The following is an 18,664-nucleotide window of genomic DNA, read 5'->3' on the forward strand; positions in this document are numbered from 1 at the left end:
GAAGGAATTGCCAGTTCTAAAACTAATTCAGTGGTGTTGTAGTCTTTAACTGAGAAACAGTCTAGTTTACTGTAGTGGTTCTCAAACTACGGTCTGAGGACTCCTGGGGGCTCCTGGAACCCTTTCAGGAGGTTCATGAAGTTCCTGTTCCACTACATGGCGGCATGAGGCCAGCCTTTCCTTATATCCTTCAGCCAAAGCAACGCACTGAATGAAGAAGCAGGCGGGAGGATCCAGCTGTCTTCTATTAGATACAAAAGAGATTTGCAAAAATGTAAAACAGTGCCACTCTGATTTTTTTGTTTCGAAAAATAGTGGCTTTTAATAAAAATATTTGTGTTAACATGATGGGTTTTGTTCTTTTTAAGTCTTTTAAATTTCTTGGTTTTGATTTCCATTATATATATAGATACATAGATGTATCTGTAGATGTTCACCCACAAAGACAAAAATTCTTTGAGGGCTTCAGTTTTTAAGATCATAAAGGGATCCTGAGTAGAAAATTTCAGAATCTCTACCTTAGTGATTAAGAACTTTGAAGTCTTGGGACGACTGTGTGGCTCAGTCGTTAAGCGTCTGCCTTCGGCTCAGGTCGTGATCCCGGGGTCCTGGGATCGAGCCCCGCATCGGGCTCCCCGCTCATTGGGAAGCCTGCTTCTCCCTCTCCCTCTGCTGCTCCCCCTGCTTGTGTTCCCTCTCTTGCTGTCTCTGTCAAATAAATAAAATCTTAAAAAAAAATAAAACTTTGAACTCTTAATAAACCTGGATCAAACCCACCTTCCTGGGACACCTGGGTGGCTCAGTCTAAGTGTCCAACTCTTGATTTCACTCAAGTAATGATCTCAGAGTCATGAGATCAAGCCCCGGTCTCTACACTCCTCGCAGAGTCGGCTTGAGATCCTCTCCCTCTGCCCCTCCTGACGCTCATGCTCTCTAAATAAACAAATCTTTTTAAAAAGATTTATTTCCTCCGCTAACTGCCAGGCTTATAGCAAGCACTCATATCGAGGGAGGTAGCTGCTACTGTTGCTGTTAACTTAGGGCTACCACCCTTGACAGAAATACCCTCTTTAAAACCTGTTTCAAGTGGTCATTCAGACGGCGTGAATACTTAAGGTAGCGAACAGACAACTTTTCACATAGATGACTATTTGTTGAGTTCTGCTTGAGTATTAATCAGTACTATCGCTTGCAGAGTACAGAAATCCAGCTTCTGCTGAGGTAAGGGACATTTATTGGCAGGTATGGGGCTATGTAACGTAGTCGGAGAAAGGGCCCTATAGGGATACATTTAGACGGAAGAATGAATGGAACCAGGGAAACGCTGCTGGGATTCCCCGCTACTCTCACTAGCCTCGTGAGGCAGAAAGATGATACTGCCACCTCTTCTCCCACAGGTGCTACGCAAGAGGGACCAAGTTCTGATTCCCCAAATCCCAGCTGCGTCCGGTTCCCATAGCTGGACTAGTCGGTAGATTCCTGTGGAACATAGTGACTGGCTGAGCACTCCGTTGGCATGGAGGGGAACAGTTCCCAGAAGAATGGGAGGGATGTGGGGCAGACGACACAAGATGGATCTACTTGGAGGCAGGCTAGGGAGTTTTTTCCTAACATTGAGCAAAAACATCTCCTTGTAACATTTATATCCAGTTATTCTTGTGGTGCCTCATGAAACTGGTGGACATGAATCTTCCCTGAGATATTAGTGAAATTATTTGCTGAGTGCCTGCTGTATGCTAACCTAGAGGATACAGCTGAGTCAGACAAAAGCTCTTCCCTCCAAGAGCTCACAGGTCTAGTAGGAGACTGTTGAGGAAAGGAATGAATATGGAAGTTCATTCCGGAAAGCTTGACAGGCCTCGGATCTGGGCTTGATCTTGAAGTGCCCATTCTCTCTTGGTTTTCCTTCTGTCAACTCCGGTGCCTTGTAGGGGCTCCTCCTCTTCAGTCCGCCCTGAAGATTCCAACCCCAGGGTTCCGCTCTGTCTGGGAGACGGCATCCTCACCCCTAGTCCCAGTCACGTCTGGGAGCTGATTGTGCACATCTCTTCCCAAATCCACTTCTATTTATTTATTTTTTTTAAAGGTGTTATTTATTTACTTGTCAGAGAGAGAGAGAGCACAAGCAGGGGGGAACGGCAGGGGCAGAGGGAGAAGCAGACTCCCCGCGGAGCAGGGAGCCTGACACGGAACTCGATCCCGGGACCCCGGGATCATGACCTGAGCCAAAGGCAGGCGCCTAATCGACTGAGCCACCCAGGCGCCCCCAGATCCACTTTCAGTAACCTCACTTTGGTAGTTGGAAATTGGCCAGAGTGGGTGTATTTCACACCACAGAAATTGTGAAATGCTGCAAATCAGAGCTTCTTTTCCCTGGAGAGCTTGTTGTTACTCACACTCCTGCATAGCTAACCGTCTTTAACATAATGGTATCCAAATGTGTCCGTAGTCTATCCCCGGCTGTGTGTCTTGTAGACGCTTCAAGCTCAGGATGTCAACCATGACTGACCTATCATTTTCCGAAACGTCCCCCTCCTCCTGGATGACCTAGCCTGGTTAATAGCCTGGCCACTCATCCAATTCCTGAAGCCACAGGCATTCGAAAGGCATTTTAGATACTCTCCTCTCCTTCGCCCCTGCGTGTAATCACGAAATGAATGCTCTTCACTCTACCATTGTGCTGTCACTAAAATCTGTACCCTTTCCTCCATTCCTGCTGCCACGGATGGAGCCCAGGCCTCTGCATTTTTCTCGAAAATAACTGCCGTTCCCTCTGACTGGTCACACTGTCACTAGTCTCTTGGCTGCAACCTGAGGTGAGTCTTTAATTTGGTCTGATGCCCCTTCCACGGATTGAGACATTCCCCACCTTGAAGGAAGCCGAGTTAGTTTCCCATCAGACTTTGAACATGCCTAATCCTGGCTCCTCCAGCCTCCTCGCAGCTGGAACCAGGGAGGTTACCCAACCTCCCCCGGAGACACTCACCCTGCCACCCACTGCGGCCGTGGGCAGCAAGCCCGGCAGCACCCAGGGCCCAGTGCAGATGGCAGAATGGGTTATGACATCCAGTGTTCAAAGCCTTAACAGCCAGCACCTCCCCAAACTGGTTTTGCGGCATAGTGTTGGCCGGGGTCCCAGCTGCTGCCTGTTTGCTGAGCCCTACTCCCCATCATTCCTGGTGCTGCTGTGAACTCTCCAACATGCCTTCCTTTTTTTTTTTCTTAAGATTTGTTTTACTTATTTATTTGAAAGGGGGGGAGGGGCAGAGGGACTCTCAAGCAGACAAGCTGACTCTGCACTGAGCGCGGAGCCCAAAGTGGGGCTCTATCCCACGACCCCGAGATCATGACCTGAGCCCAAACCGAGAGTCTGACACTTAACCGACTGAACCAGCTAGGCACCCCTCCAACATCCTTTCGATGTCCCCTCTGCTAGAAAGATCAGCCAGCAATTTGCTTCTCAGCTCTCATTACTATCCCCTCCTGTCCCTACCAGTGGGCCCACACCTTTTCCTCATTCACTCCTTTTTTTTAAAGATTTTATTCATTTCTTTGACAGAGAGAGACACAGCGAGAGAGGGAACACCAGCAGGGGGAGTGGGAGAGGGAGAAGCAGGGTTCCCGCGGAGCAGGGAGAGCCCGATGCGGGGCTCGATCCCAGGACCCTGGGATCACGACCTGAGCCGAAGGCAGACGCTTAACGACCGAGCCACCCAGGCGCCCCTTCCTTATTCACTCTTAAAGCATTCCTAAAAAAGCCTATCATTTCATTATAGTGTCCTCTGATATTTTTCACTCATCTCCTCAGCCAACAGATCACTCTTCTAACAGTCCTTTGTCTATATTTTCCATTTCTTGTTTGTCCCATGTTTTGATTAGGCTCTTTCCTTTTTTTATCTTTTTCTTTTCTTTTCTTTTCTTTTTTTTTTAGAGAGGGAGAGGTGGAGAGGGAGAGGTGGGCGAGGGGCAGAGAGGGAGACTCTTCAGCAGGCTCCACGCCCACTGTGAGCCCGGGCTTGATCTCATGACTCTGAGATCGTGACCTGAGCCGAAATCAAGAGTCAGAGGCTTATCCGACTGAGCCACCCAGGCCAACCAGGCTCTTTTCAAATCAGAATTCACTAAAGACTCGATTCCCTGTGTAAGGACATTATTTTCTTTAGATGCCCCTTCTTTCCTTTCTATTTGAATCCATTTTTGACCTACCATTAGAACACCTTTTGGGGGCCTCTTGCCTCCACTGAGCCCACTATCCAGCCCCCTAAACTGGGCCTTCACCCCATGGTACACAGAACCTCACCCAGCCTCTGTGTATACAGTTCTGTGTGTCTGCTGGTCCTGCACGTCTCCTTCCGGCCTTGCACACGTGGCTTCAGCTGGTCTGGCTTGACCCTCTGTGCTCCAAGAATATCTGCCACCCCATCCAGTCAGTCTCCCTAGTCCCTCGCCTCAGAGCTGGCCCTGCAAGGCAGGTCGTCCTCCAGGTGCCTCTAAATACACACTGGGCACCTGCCTCCCCGTAAGGCCCCCAGCACAGAGGCTTCCTCTTTTCTCTGAACTTTTTGAGATCTGCCCCCACAGTGAGGGCATATTTCTAGCTATGATGAAGTCTGAAACAGCACGCTGACTTTTGCCAAAGTGTCCCCTTCCTTCCCCTTTAGTCAGAGTAGCCTTAAGTAGCAATTTTTCAAACTAATTGTGTCTACATTTTGGATTCTGAGACATGAAACTATCCATTACAGCAAAGTAGAACCTATCATCCTATACTTACAGGGGAACTAAACATTTTTCAGATGCCTTGATAATTAAATATTCTATTTTCTGCCAAACTCCTCTTCTCATAACGGATTGCCTCTATCTGCCATCTAGTCAAACAGGTGAGAAACCCTAGTGTCATCTTTAATGCCAGCTTCACCCTCATCCCCAATATCTGGGCAGCCGCCATGTCCTGTCTACCCAAGATCCATTTTACATCACTTAAATCCACTCTCTTCCCTCTTCCCCCACTGTGTAGGCCTTTAGCATCACGTGGGTCATTGGAATGCGTTCATTTATCCCCTCACCTGTAAGAATCAGGAGCCCCGATAATAGAAAGTATCATAAAGAATAATCCCGGGGCCCAGTTCTGTAGACTCTGAAGGTTCTGCCTTTTCAACAAGCTCATGTTCCGTGGGTCTTCTAAACTATATTCTACAGAGTCTTCAGGAAGGATCTCCATTCTTCCACAGCTGTTGGAGAACATGGCAAAGACAGTGGAAGAAGAAAGTTAACACCTGCCAACTATTTCTCTTTTTATCCCACTAATGGTTAAAACTCACAGTTTTGGAACTTCTTCTTTTTTTATTTTTTTATTTTATTTATTTGACAGAGAGAGACACAGAGAGGGGGAACACAAGCAGGGGGAGTGGGAGAGGGAGAAGCGGGCTTCCCGCCGAGCAGGGAGCCCTATGCGGGGCTTGATCCCAGGACCCTGGGACCATGACCTGAGCTGAACGCAGACGCTTAATGACTGAGCCACCCAGGTGCCCCGAGTTTTGGAACTTCTTGAAAATACAATTGCCTCAAAGGTATAAAGACATAGAAACAAACTAACACTAATAAAATGTTATAATAATAATAAAAGATGATGGGACTTCAATAGGGTGGAATGTTATTTTTCAAAACTGTAAAAACTAAAAACACTGAAAAGTATTTACTATACGATGCCAAGAGGAAATAGAATCATCACGTGATGGCAATAATCTATAAAAATAGACAACATGCAAAAATGAGATTGCAGTTAGGCAGATTAAATGATGGGGCATTTATAACTGTTTTCGTTTATTCCTGCTATGTTTTCTCTTGCATTTAAAATCGGGAAAAAGGGGGCACCTGGTGGCTCAGTCGGTTAAGTGGCTGCCTTCGGCTCAGGGCCATGATCCCAGGGTCCTGGGATCGAGCCCCGCATCGGGCTCCCTGCTCAGCGGGGAGCCTGCTTCTCCCTCTCCCTCTGCCTGCTTCTCTGCCTACTTGTGCTCTCTATCTCTCTGTCAAATAAATAAATAAAATCTTAAAAAAATAATAAAATAAAATCGGGAAAAAATAATCCCCCTAAGCAGCTAAACTGTCTATAGTTTTCAAAAGGCTCCATTTACCAACATGAGTGACTCAACCTGTTGAAGTCTTATCCTCACAAGTTACTACCTCCATAAATGCTCCTATATACACAAGGAGCCTAATTGCTCCTCCATCAGATCTTTGCTTTTGAACCAAGTCAGCTGTGGGACTCCTTGTCTCCACTCCCACCCCAGCTCATCTCGGAGACACCTGAGACTATACTTAGCTGCTTGCGCCACGTTGTCAATCTCACCCTGCTCGTTACCCACCCACTGTGTATCGCAATAAAGATGGCAGAAGCTGGAAGGCCCTGGAGACTTTCCCTCTCTCCTTGTTTTATCCGAGTTCCCAAGCACCTCTTGCTTCCTTATATCCGGGTCCTCCTGAGGGTCCGGCATTATCTGTATGTTTTTACACTCCTATTCAGATTTTGACCTGAGGCCTTCTTGGTTCCCAGTGTCCTCCTATAGGGAGAGGTCACATGAACTTAGGTTAAAATCCTGGCTCTGTTACCATCCCATGAAGTGACTCTGAACAAGCCTCTGAGCCTGGGTTCCTTACCTTTAAAATAGGGATAATAGCGGCACCGGGGTGCCTCGGTTGGTTACGTTACGCATCCAACTCTTGATTTCAGCTCAGGTCATGATCTCAGGGTCATGGGATCAAGCCCCACATCAGGCTCCACTCTTAGCGCAGAGTCTGCTTGAGATTCTCCCTCTCCCTCTGCTCCTCTCCCTGCTCTGGCTCTTTTTCTCTCTCTCAGATAAATAAATAAAATCTTTTTAAAAATTATAAAAAAATAAAATAGGGACAAGGAGAAAAAAGGTATATAACTAAGGATACCGTGAAAAATGGGAAATAAAGAAAATTAGATGGCCCACTGAATGGGCCCAAGAATGGACTGTAAAGGGATCAAGGGCATTAATATATCCAAATAAATAATATGTTGATTTCTAAGGGGGATTAATCATAGAAACCCCAAACTGGGGCCTCACTGAGGCAAAAGTAGGCAGTGCTTCTCTGCAGAGGGAGCAGCCTTGGCCAATAGATTTGTAACTGTTCACAGTCCATTGGCAAAGCTAACCTCAGTTTTGGAGATCTTCACCTGATAACTTTAAGTATTTGCATCATCCAACTAATTTTTTTTTTAAAGATTTTATTTATTTATTTGACAGAGAGAGACACAACGAGAGAGGGAACACAAGCAGGGGGAGTGGCAGAGGGAGAAGCAGGCCTCCCACAGAGCAGGGAGCCCGACGCGGGGCTCGATCCCAGGACCCCGGGACCATGACCCGAACCGAAGGCAGACGCCCAACGACTGAGCCACCCAGGCACACCATCATCTAACTAATTTTATTTTTTTTTTTTTTAAAGATTTTATTTATTTGAGAGAGAGAGAGAATGAGAGATAGAAAGCACGAGAGGGAAGACGGTCTGAGGGAGAAGCAGACTCCCCGCTGAGCAGGAAGCGCGATGTGGGACTCGATCCCGGGGCTCCAGGATCATGACCTGAGCCGAAGGCAGTCGCTTAACCAACTGAGCCACCCAGGCGCCCTCATCTAACTAATTTTAAAGAACCTGCCCCTGGCTTTCCATTGTACTTAAGGAAAAATTGAAACTTCTTACACAGGCCGACTCATCTCCTGGTGACCTGGCCCCTGCCCTCCTTCCTGATCTCATTTAAGAAAATCGTTCCTGGGACGCCTGGGTGGCTCAGTTAAGCGTCTGCCTTCAGCTCGGGTCGTGATCCCTGGGTCCTGGGATTGAGCCCCGTGTTGGACTCCCTGCTCCGCGGGAAGTCAACTTCTCCCTCTCCCTCTGCCCCTCCCCCTGCTCATGCGCATTCTCTCTCTTTCTCTCTCTCTCAAATAAATAAATAAAAATTTCAAAAACTAGCATATTGTAACAGATTAAATGTAGATGCAAGTAGGAGATTCCAGCTGTCTTCTATTTAGTCAAACATTAAAAAGAGATTTAAAAAAAAAAAAAAAGAATGTCATCCCCTCTGGTGTTCACAGAGTTCCAACCACCCTGGAGGTAGTCAGCCCCTGCCCCATAGCCTTGGCCTGGGACTCCCCTGCAACATCTCTGGCTGGCTGGCTGGCTTCTTCAAGTCTTAGAACTCACTTGAACTATCACCTTCTCAAGGAGGACTTCCCTGCCACCCTGTGGAAATGGCCACCCAGTTCACTCTTATTATATCAACCCACTTTGTTGGCTACATAGCACTTAGAGCTAATCTAAATTGTCTCGGCCACTTACGTGATTACTTGTTTACAGTCTGTCTTCCCTCTTGGTTCGGAAGCTCCAGGAGAGCTCCTGAGTCTGTCCTGTTCGCCCTTGAATCTCCACAACCTACCATGGTGCCTTTATTGGTTGAATAAATAAACAAAGGAATGAACAAATCAACCGCCCTCGCTTTTCTTTTGTTTACGCCTACCAAGCCAACTGTCAGATCAGGATTTGGGGGGGGCCGCTGCGAAAGAGTATTAAACTGATGGTATCGATGTGAGTATTTTTTCTCATCCCTGGAATAGTTGTGGTTCACTGTGGAATTATTTTTGTGTCATCTTTTTACATATGAGTCTAAGAGCTTGGTAATTATTGCTAATGTTTATTACTGTTATTACTTACTATTCAATGATGTGCCAGGCACGGATGGGAACTTTACCAAACAATCATCACAAAAATAGTCTCTTGGCTATTTGTATATGTTTGGTGGACTGTCCGTTCAGGTTCCTTGCCCATTTTTTAATTGGGTTGGTTGGTTGTTCTACAATGTGTCGGGGGAGTTCTTTATATAATCTGGACATTAAATGCTTATCCTGCTTACTATGATTGGCAAAAATTTGCTCCCATTCTATGGGCTGTCTTTTCACTCTCTTGGCTATGTCCCTTGATGCACAAAAGTTTTTAATTTTAATGAAGTCTGATTTATCTACTTTGTCTTTTGTTCCCTGTGCTTTTGGTGTCCTATTTAAGAAACCACTGTAAAATCTAAGGTCATGAATATTTGCCCCTGCGTTTTCTTCTAAGAGTTTTATAGTTTTCGCTTTTAGATTTAGCTCTTTGATCTATTTTGAGTTAATTTTTGTATATGGTGTGAGGTAAAGGTAAGACTTCATTCTTTTGCATGTGGCTCTCCAACTTTTTTCTTCTTTTTTTTTTTTTTCCAGCTTTCTCAGTATATTTTGTTCAAGTGATTGTCCTTACCCTGTTGAAGGGTCATGGTACTTTTGTCAAAAATCAATTGACCACATATGTGAAGGCTTCTTTCTGGGCTCTCTATTCTAACCTATTTGTCTATATATCTGTCTTTATGCCAGTACCACACTGTTTTGTTTGTTGGAAGAGGATATTACCTCCCTTACAAGTTGTCATGAGAATGAAAATGAGAAATAATGCAAATGAAGTGCCTGGCCCACAGCTTGGCACACAGTAGGTACTTAACACCTATCTTGAAGAGATGGTGTTTGCTTAGGTGTCTTCAGGTTGAAAGGCTGGGATTCACTCAGGTTCCCCTCAGACACTCTGGGAATTTGGCTGACTGGAAGCCATCGCCACCCACACAGTGGGCCTGGGGAGACAGGAATGTTGCTCAGGAGGCCACAGGCCCTCACCTGGTCGTCCCCGAGCATGTCCACTGCTTCTCGGCGCCTGAAGGAGAGTGTCCATGTCTGCTTCTCTCTTCCAGTGCTGCTGTCTACATTTGGATTCCCCGCAGAAGACCCTGGGACAAGAGCTTGGTACTTAGTTGTGAAGGGTAGTCCTGGAAGTGCAGGAGGAAGAGAGGAAGTGAGGGCAGGAAGGGAGGACAGCCAAGAGCAGGATGCCTCGGTGGGCAGCCGGGGCCTGGTCCCACCGGGGGCCAGCCGAGCGACCTTGCGGGGCAGCCCGCAGCACTGTGCTCCTGGGGGATTATCCGCTGACTCCCATAGTCCTAGAGGTTTTAAACCGGCCTTCTGGGCTACCCTGCACAAAGGGCTAAGCGGGTTCCCACACCTCCAGAAGGAACCCTGAGGCTGAGAAGCAGAGTGAGGAAGGGACTGGAGGTGAGATGGTTCTCACCATCTCCGGCACCTGCAAGGGGACTAAGAAGGACGGAGGGGATATGAGGTGAGACATCGTGGGCCTCTGCAACCACTGCCACCAACCGCCTCTACACTTTGTGACTCCTGCCTGCTCAAAGCTTCTACTGCATCAGCCTCGACTCTCGGCTATAGTTTCTGCAGATCTCTGGGTTTCTGTGTCACTCTGCTGCCCATGTCTCTATGTAAGTCTTGCATTTAACCTGTCCTCGAGAGAAGCTTGGGCGGCCTTGACTTCCCACCAGCCCCGCTCTTCAGCACAGGCCTCCAGCGCTGGCTGCCCTCGCTCCAGGCCCTGATCCTCCTGCAGTCCACGTTTTCGAGGTTCCAGGAATAAAGCATAAAAATATGTTCACAAGAAATGACTGTTTCTTCAGCAGGGGCTGCAGTGTGACAGCACCCAGGGTCACTCGGATTGCTCGTCAGTAGGCGTACAGATACCCCCCTTTGGGGATATTGGATATTGGGGTTCAGGGTGATTAAGAGACTTGCCTCAGGGCACACAGTTAGTTAAGTGCAAACATGGACTCGAACAGTCTCCTGATTCCAAATCTCATACTCTTTCCACTTAATCATTTTACCTCTTACACAGGGAACAAAACCTCCAACTGTTGAATGTTATGAGAATCTTGTTATGGGAATCTATTTGGCAGGTTACGTCACTATCGAAAGGGATCTGCCCAGGGATCTGTAGACTTCCAGGGTCCTGGAGGACAGAGCCCAAGATTGAAGTTAGACAAAATCCACAATAAATAAACCTGTGCCTTTTGTGCCAGGTCAACTCTCACTTTTTTTTTTTAATACTTTATTTATTTATTTGACAGAGAGATAGAGAGCACAAGTAGGCAGAGAGGCAGGCAGAGGGAGAGGGAGAAGCAGGCTCCCCGCCAAGCAGGGAGCCCGATGCGGGACTCGATCCCAGGACACTGGGATTATGATCTGAGCTGAAGGCAGACACTTAACGACTGAGCCACCCAGGTGCCCCTCAACTATCACTTTTTATGAAATTCTGGTTGGAACAAGTGGTAGCCGACACCAAAGATTTCAGAAAAAAATTTGTGGGAGAAAAGCATGGGATTGAGAAGGATTCTGTTCGTTCCCTTCAATACCCCTGAGAACTGGGGAAAGCTGCTTAACCAGTCATGGTCCTGGTGGCAAACAGCAGAAGCCAACTGGCTAGCTCATGCCAGAAAGGGTTTATGGGGAGAACGTGGGATGGCTCACAAAATGGTGGGAAGGCTAGGGAAGCTGCTTAAGCTGGAACCAAGAGGGACCTTTGTCAGCCAAGACCAAACCACAGGAATGGCCCTGGACACCTTACTGGCCTGGCAGCTCTGGGGTGCCTCCCACCCACTGCTGGCCCCCAGCTCCACCTGCAGCTCCGGAGCCTGGGTCACATGGCTGTGCTGGCTGCCCAGGAGGGTGGAAGGGGGTGGTGATGTATGATCCATTTCTGCTTCTGGGATGGGAGTTGGGGGCTTGAGATAATGCCCCAAATCGGAAGTGTTTGGAGGCTGGGCAGCCAAAGGGATGAGTATCTTCAGAACTATTGTTATTCTACCTCAAAGCTGGACACTACCTGGTTCTTCTTCCTTGACACCGTGGCTCAAGCCTCTTCCTTCTTAAAACTTCCTCCCTCCTGAGACTTCCTCCTGCAACTCGTCTCCCTCTGTAGCCAGGTGTCTTAAAAGGACTGTCCATACTGATGGTCCCCACTTTGTCACCGACCCTCCCAGCAGCCTGCCATTTCTTCCCACCACTCCACTGGAACTGCCCACCGAGGTTACCAGGAACTTTCAGGTGACAACCCCACTTGTCGCTTTCGGTCCTTCCCTGCACTTGGTGAAACCCTCCACTCTCTAGTTACCTGCTTCGTTTCTCTTTTAACTGAGTCCAAATGTTATATATTATGACAGGGGCAGATTCGAATTTGATGGGGCCTGAAGCTGATGCATTTGGAGGGAACGTCTTTAAGAAAAATAAGACAGAGTTACATAGAGCAATTGCTAGAAACCCTTCTGGGCATTCAAAGGAGCTGATGCAAGTGAGGGGCCGCGAAGCTTAAGCTTCATTAACTCCATGAATCATTCCTGAGAAGAGACAAGCTAGTTTATGGAACCATTCTCTATCAAGGGACATGATGCGTTTGTCAGTTTTTTTGCCGTTACCAAAACACTATAAAGAACATTCGTACATGCAACTCTTTTGTGAATACGTGCATTTCTCCACGATAGGAATTGCCAACTGCTGTGTCATGGACCATTTCATTTTTATTTTCAGGTTTTATTTCAAGGAGGGCTACATTGCCCTCCAAATAGGTGTCACTAAATCCCACTCCAACCAGCCATTGTGGTGGGAATTCTCGTACATCCTTGCCAGCACTGGGTATTATCATCTTTTTGGGGTTTCTTGGCCAAGCTAATGGGAAAAATAAAAAGGCATTTCAATGTTATTTTAATTTACTGTATTAATTTCTAAGGCCGTTGTAACCAAATACCACATACTGGCTGGCTTTAGAAAACCCAGAAACGGGCACCTGGGTAGCTCTGTCGGTTAAGCATCCAACTCTTAATTTCAGCTCAGGTCATGGTCTCAGGGTCGGGCTCCACACTGAGCATAGAGCCTGCTGAAGATTCTCCCTCTCCTTCTGCCCTTCCCCTTCCCCCACTACTTGCACACGTGCGCTCTCTCTCTGTCTGTCTCTCAAAACAAAAATAAAAAGCCCAGAAACTTATTGTCTCACAGTTCTGGAGACTAGAAGTCTGAAATGGAGATGCCAGCAGGGCCATGTTCCCTCTGAAACCTGTAGGGGACCATTCTTCCTTGCCCCTTCCTAGCTTCTGGTGGTGGTTGTCCACCTTTGGTGTATCGCTCTGATTCTCTGTCCTCACATGGCGTTCTCCCTGCGTCTCTGGTGCTACATGGCCCTCTTCTTCTAAGGAGGACGATAGTCGTATGGGATTATGGGCCCACCCTACTCCAGTATGACCTCATCTCAACTCACCACCTCGGTGACAACCCTGTTTCCAGATAAGTCACGTTCTGAGGTACAGGGGGTTAGGATTTCCAGATATTTTGAGGAAGGGGGACACAGTTCAGCCCATGACATTTACCTTCCTCTAATTCCTAGGGACATTGAACTTCTTTCCCTACGTTTACTAGAAATCTGGATCCTTTCCATGTTGGCCGCCCAGTCTTCTATTGGGCCGTGTGTCATTTCCCTATTTCTTTCAGTGTCACTGATCTTTTTCTTTTTTTTTTTTTTAAGATTTTTTATTTATTTATTGAGAGAGAGAGAGAATGGTAGAGAGAGAGCATGAGATGGAGGAAGGTCAGAGGGAGAAGCAGACTCCCTGCTGAGCAGGGAGCCTGATGCGGGACTCGATCCCGGGACCCCAGGATCATAACCTGAGCCGAAGGCAGTCGCTTAACCAACTGAGCCACCCAGGCGCCCTCACTGATCTTTTTCACAATGAACCTGTTATATGTGTGGCAAAAGTTTGCTCTCAGCTCATCACGTGTGCTTCCACTTTGGTTTTGGTGTCTGCCTTGACGTCTGTGACACAAAACTCCCCACGTTTCCCTCCTCGCCTCCTGCTTCTCTGGCTCTGCATCTGTCCTTCCTCCTCTCTCCCTTCCCTTGACATTTTGCCCACCTCATAAATGGCACCACGTCCATTTCTGCTCCAGCCAGAAGCATGGCGCCTTCTTTGATCTTCCTTCTCCCTCATCCTCTATATCTGACTTATCACCAAGCTCCAGCAGTTCGGCCTCCTAGTGGCTCAGGCAGTTGAGCATCCAACACTTGACCTCAGGGTTGTGAGATCGAGCCCCCCATCGGGCTCTGTGCCGGGCATGGAGTCTGCTTGGGATTCTCTCTCCCTCTCCTTCTGCCCCCTACCCCCCGACCTCACATGCTCTCTCTCTCTCTCTCTCAAAAAATAAAAAATGAATAAACAAGTAAGTATACTACTGATTTATATGAAGTATATTGATGTGTATTAAGAAACACAAAGCAGGAGCGCCTGGGTGGCTCAGTCGTTAAGCGTCTGCCTTCGGCTCAGGTCACGGTCCCAAGGTCCTGGGATCGAGCCCCGCATCGGGCTCCCTGCTCGGTGGGAAGCCTGCTTCTCCCTCTCCCACTCCCCCTGCTTGTGTTCCCTCTCTCGCTGTCTCTCTCTCTCTGTCAAATAAATAAATAAATAAATAAATAAATAAATAAATAAATAAACAAATAAAAAAGAAACACAAAGCAGAATAAGGAAGAGAGAGGAGGGAGGAGCTCTTTTGGCAGGAGGGCCAGGGAGGGCCTCTCTAAGAAAATGGCATTGGAGCAGAGCCCTGAAGATAGTGAAGAATGAGCACTCCAGGCAAAGGTGCAAGCTGGGGACAGACTTGAGTGAATGGGGACTCACTGGCAGAGAGTATTCTAAGGTGTGGGACTGGGTTAGATCATCTATGGGATGAGTTTCAATAGAGAAGAGAAGGAATCCAAAGAACATGTAAAGGCCGGGAGCCCATCATGCTCCATGCTTCCCAAAACCCACATCTCCCAGGTTACCTCTCAGCACCAAGAACCCCAACTCCATCTGGTTCTGAACATCCCCTAATCTGCCCCAGTCTCACGTCTATTATCCTTGTCATGCAAAGGACCCTGTCATTAGGAAGCACAGCACATCTTACGGAACTTCCATGTCTAACATTCCAGTCTTGGACCTCCACCTCCACCTGTATTTCTAGCTCCTTCTTTTTAGTCTCCTGATACGACAATTCTTCCTCATGTTTGGGATCCCTGAGCCACCGGACCTCCATCTTTTAACCGGTCATCATCTCCTTCCGAGATTAGGTTTGTGGTCCATCATTTTAATCCATTCCTTGCCGAGCGGCTGAATATGGCTCAACCATGCGGAATGTTCTCATTTTGACTTCATCACACGAATCTCAAGTAGGTCCTATGTGTGATGAAGTCAAAATGAGAACAGTGCTGCTCAGAAATCCAACACCCACCCAAAATGCTGATCCATGTTTGTTTCTCCCACCTCTCTCAGAGATAGAGAAGTAATCAGTCATAAACACCGGCTCCTTCTTGGCACTGGTTACATAGACATTTTGTCTGGATGAAGGTTGTCAGGGGGCAAGGAGATCTGAGGGCTGTCTACCCATCCTGCAGTGGGAAGTGCTGAGGCAGAGAGCTAGAGGTTTTGATTTGCACAAGCTGGGCGATGACACTAGAGGGGCCCCTGAAGGGGGAAGGACATGGTATCTATTCATCAACAGTAGCTTGGAAAGAGAAGAGACAAAGCGTTAGGCTTCACCTGAGTTGGGAAGAGGAGATTATATCTGGGAGTACAGATGGAAAAAGAGAGTTGGGATGAGTTTGGTGGTCCAAAGGAGTTGGAATCCTCCCTGCGTGCCTGGCCTCTGCAAGAGAGCGAAAGCAACTCCTGGGACCACGAGACACCACCACTTTTCACCTGCAGCAAGGAAATACTGTGTGCCATCTTGCCCTCAGAGAAGGGTTTCTCAAGACCAGCTGCCTGCACCTTACCCACTGGCTGCCCAGCTAAGGATGTCTTTCTGTCTGGAGGCCTCACTCAGGGCATCGAAAGTATTCCATGTGAACAATGACCTTGTCAATAGCCCATGACATATGTAAGCACTCCCCCGGAACAGGGAGGGTCTCTGGACATCTGGAGAGGGGGTGGGGCTCATGGTATTGGAAAGCCCCTACCACTTGTTCTGGGGGGCACCTATCTAGAACTAGCCTGGGATGATTCCCTTTTGTGGAGATAGTGGTGATACCTACTTCCAATATCTTAGCATTTCAAGGCCTTGCTCTTTTTGGGAAAGACATCAATGCTATTTAATTCTTTCCCCAAGTGGGGTGTAGTAGGGGAGGCTTCTAAGCCCTTTCTGTGCACAGGGTTTCCCGAATCCACCCGCTTAGTTCCAACCTCACTGCCACTTCCCTAGGGTGTGTCCTCTCTCCCAGATTGCTGCCATGGCTTGCTCACCAGTCCCTCTGGCTGGCGGAATCACCCTCACCCGATCCATCATCTGAAGCTCAGTTCTGATTACATCACTTCCTGGTTTCCCATCAGGGTTGGCAAACTTCAGCCTGTGGGCCGAAGCCAGCCTGCCACCTGTTTTTGTATAGCCCCTGAGCTAAGACTGGTTTTTACATTTTTAAGTGGTTAGGAAAAATTCAAAAGCAGAATGGTACTCCATGACATATAAAAGTTATATGAAATTCAGGGGGTGCCTGGGTGGCTCAGTCGGTTAAGTGTCTGACTCTTGATTTCAGCTCAGGTCATGATCTCAGGGTCCTGAGATTGAGCCCCAGGTCAGGCTCTGCACTGGGTGTGGAGCCTGCTTAAGATTCTCCCTGTCCCTCTCCCTCTGCCCCTTCCCTCCGCTTCTCCCACCCCTGCTCATGCATGTGCACACGTGTTTTCTCTCTAAAAAAAAAAGTTAAATAAAATAAAAATATAGCGCTTTAAAAATTATATGAAATTTGAACGTCAGTGTGCATAAATAAAACCTTATTGGAACACAGTTACACTCGTTTGTTTCTGTATGATCTATGGCTTCTCTCCTGCTACACCAGCAGAGGTGAAAAGTTGCAATAGCCTAAAACATCTACTATGTTGCCCATTACATAAAAAGCTTGCCAACCTCTCCCTTAGGTCACATACTTATTCCCATTGCCTCCAGATTAAAACCCAAACTGCAAACTCTTTAACATGACCAGAGTCCTTCATAACCCGTCTCCCAGTTCAACTTCAGGAATGTTAAACTTCTAGCAGATTCTAGATTCTGGGATTCTTCCCTTTTTTTTTTTTAAGGTTTTATTTGTTTATTTGTCAGAGAGAGAGAGAACACAAGCAGGGGGAGTTGCAGGCAGAGGGAGAAGCAGGATCCTCAATGAGCGAGGAGCCTGAGGCGGGACTCGATCCCAGGACCCTGGGATCATGACCTGAGCCGAAGGCAGACGCTTAACCAACTGAGCCACCCAGGCATCCCTTCTTCCCACTTTTTAAAATGCCCTTGCTCCCCTTCTCTGCTTGGCCAACTTATATGTGTACTTTCAGGCTCTGCCCTGGTGTCACCTCCTCTAGGGAGCCCACTCTGACTCTCCCCAGGGCTGATTAAATGTCTCTCCGTGAGTTCCCGAAAACCCCTCTATCACACTACTTGCCGCAGGGCAGGTCTACGGGAGGTTAGCGGCTGCAGAGAAGCCAAATAAGCTCATGACTTAGAAGTGTCAGTTAGATTGGGCAGCTAGGGGATTGGTGATGACCTGCAAGAAAAATTTCAGTAGAATTGGGAGCAGAAGACAGGTTGCTCTGAGGAGGAAGTGGGGTATCAGGAAACTGAGGTAGCCGGTGTAGATCACGCTTCCAACAAGTGCTTTGGCTTAGCGGGGGAAGAGGCTAGTTGCTGGAAAAGGACCCAAGGTGGAGGGAGGGAGGGAGGTAGACACGTGAAGACTCTTGTCTGTTCTTGGCAAGGAATCAGTAGGGAGACATCAGAGAAGCCGGAGAGAACATCAAGGAGCCGAAGATGGAATCTGGTTTGGGATCCTGCGCGGTGGGGAGGATGGCCTTAGGCGGTGCCTTAGTCAGCTCAGGCTGCTATGATAGCATACCATAGACTGGGTGATTTGCAAACAACAAACATGTATTTCTCACGGTCCTAGAGGCTGGGAGCCCAGGTTGCACACTGCCTCGCATGGTGGAAGGACGAGAGATCCCTCTGGGGCCTCTTTTGTAAGGACACTAATCCCATTCATGAGGGCTTGGCCCTCATGACCTAATCACCTCCCGAAGACTTCACCTCCTAATACCATCACATTGGGCATAAGGGTTTAACATTAGGACATTTGTGGGATACAAACATTCAGCCCATAGCAGATGGAAAAAGGACATGTCTTCCCCTTTGAGGCAGTAAGTGGGTGCAGGCGGGCAGTGGGGGGGGCACCTGGATGGCAGGACAATGGGAGAGTCCCTGTCTGAAGGTTTCCAGCTTCTGTGTGTAATAGAAGGGGAGGTCGGAGGTTCAGGCAGACTGGAGTGGGCAGGGTGAACCCACCAACGTGTAGTCTCGGAAGCCTCGTTACAGTTGACATCCACAAATTAACAGGCACCAGACTCTGAGGTGACATGGTTTTCTCCAGCAGAGCTGAGGGCCCTGGTGTCCCCAGGGAGAGGAAGAAAGATCAGACTGCCCCGAGTTGGGGCTCCTAAGCAGGTGCAACAGAGAGATAGCTCAAGAGAAGTCAGGGGGTTGTCGAGAGAGTGGTCAGGGTGGGGAATTGTGGCACCCCCGCAGGACGGGGAAGGAAGTGAAGACAGGAGGAGTGGAGCCAAAGACCATCTTAAGGTAAAGAACAGGAAGTGTGAGCTCAGCAATGAACCAACAGCTGGAGGGGAGGGGCCACAGTGCGAGAAAGGGCTCCCGGGCTGTCACAACGCGGGGTA

This window comes from Eumetopias jubatus, unplaced genomic scaffold (genome assembly GCF_037043125.1).
Source record: "Eumetopias jubatus isolate StellerSeaLion01/CBP00866 unplaced genomic scaffold, mEumJub1_p1.0 scaffold_8, whole genome shotgun sequence".
Classification (NCBI taxonomy): domain Eukaryota; kingdom Metazoa; phylum Chordata; class Mammalia; order Carnivora; family Otariidae; genus Eumetopias; species Eumetopias jubatus.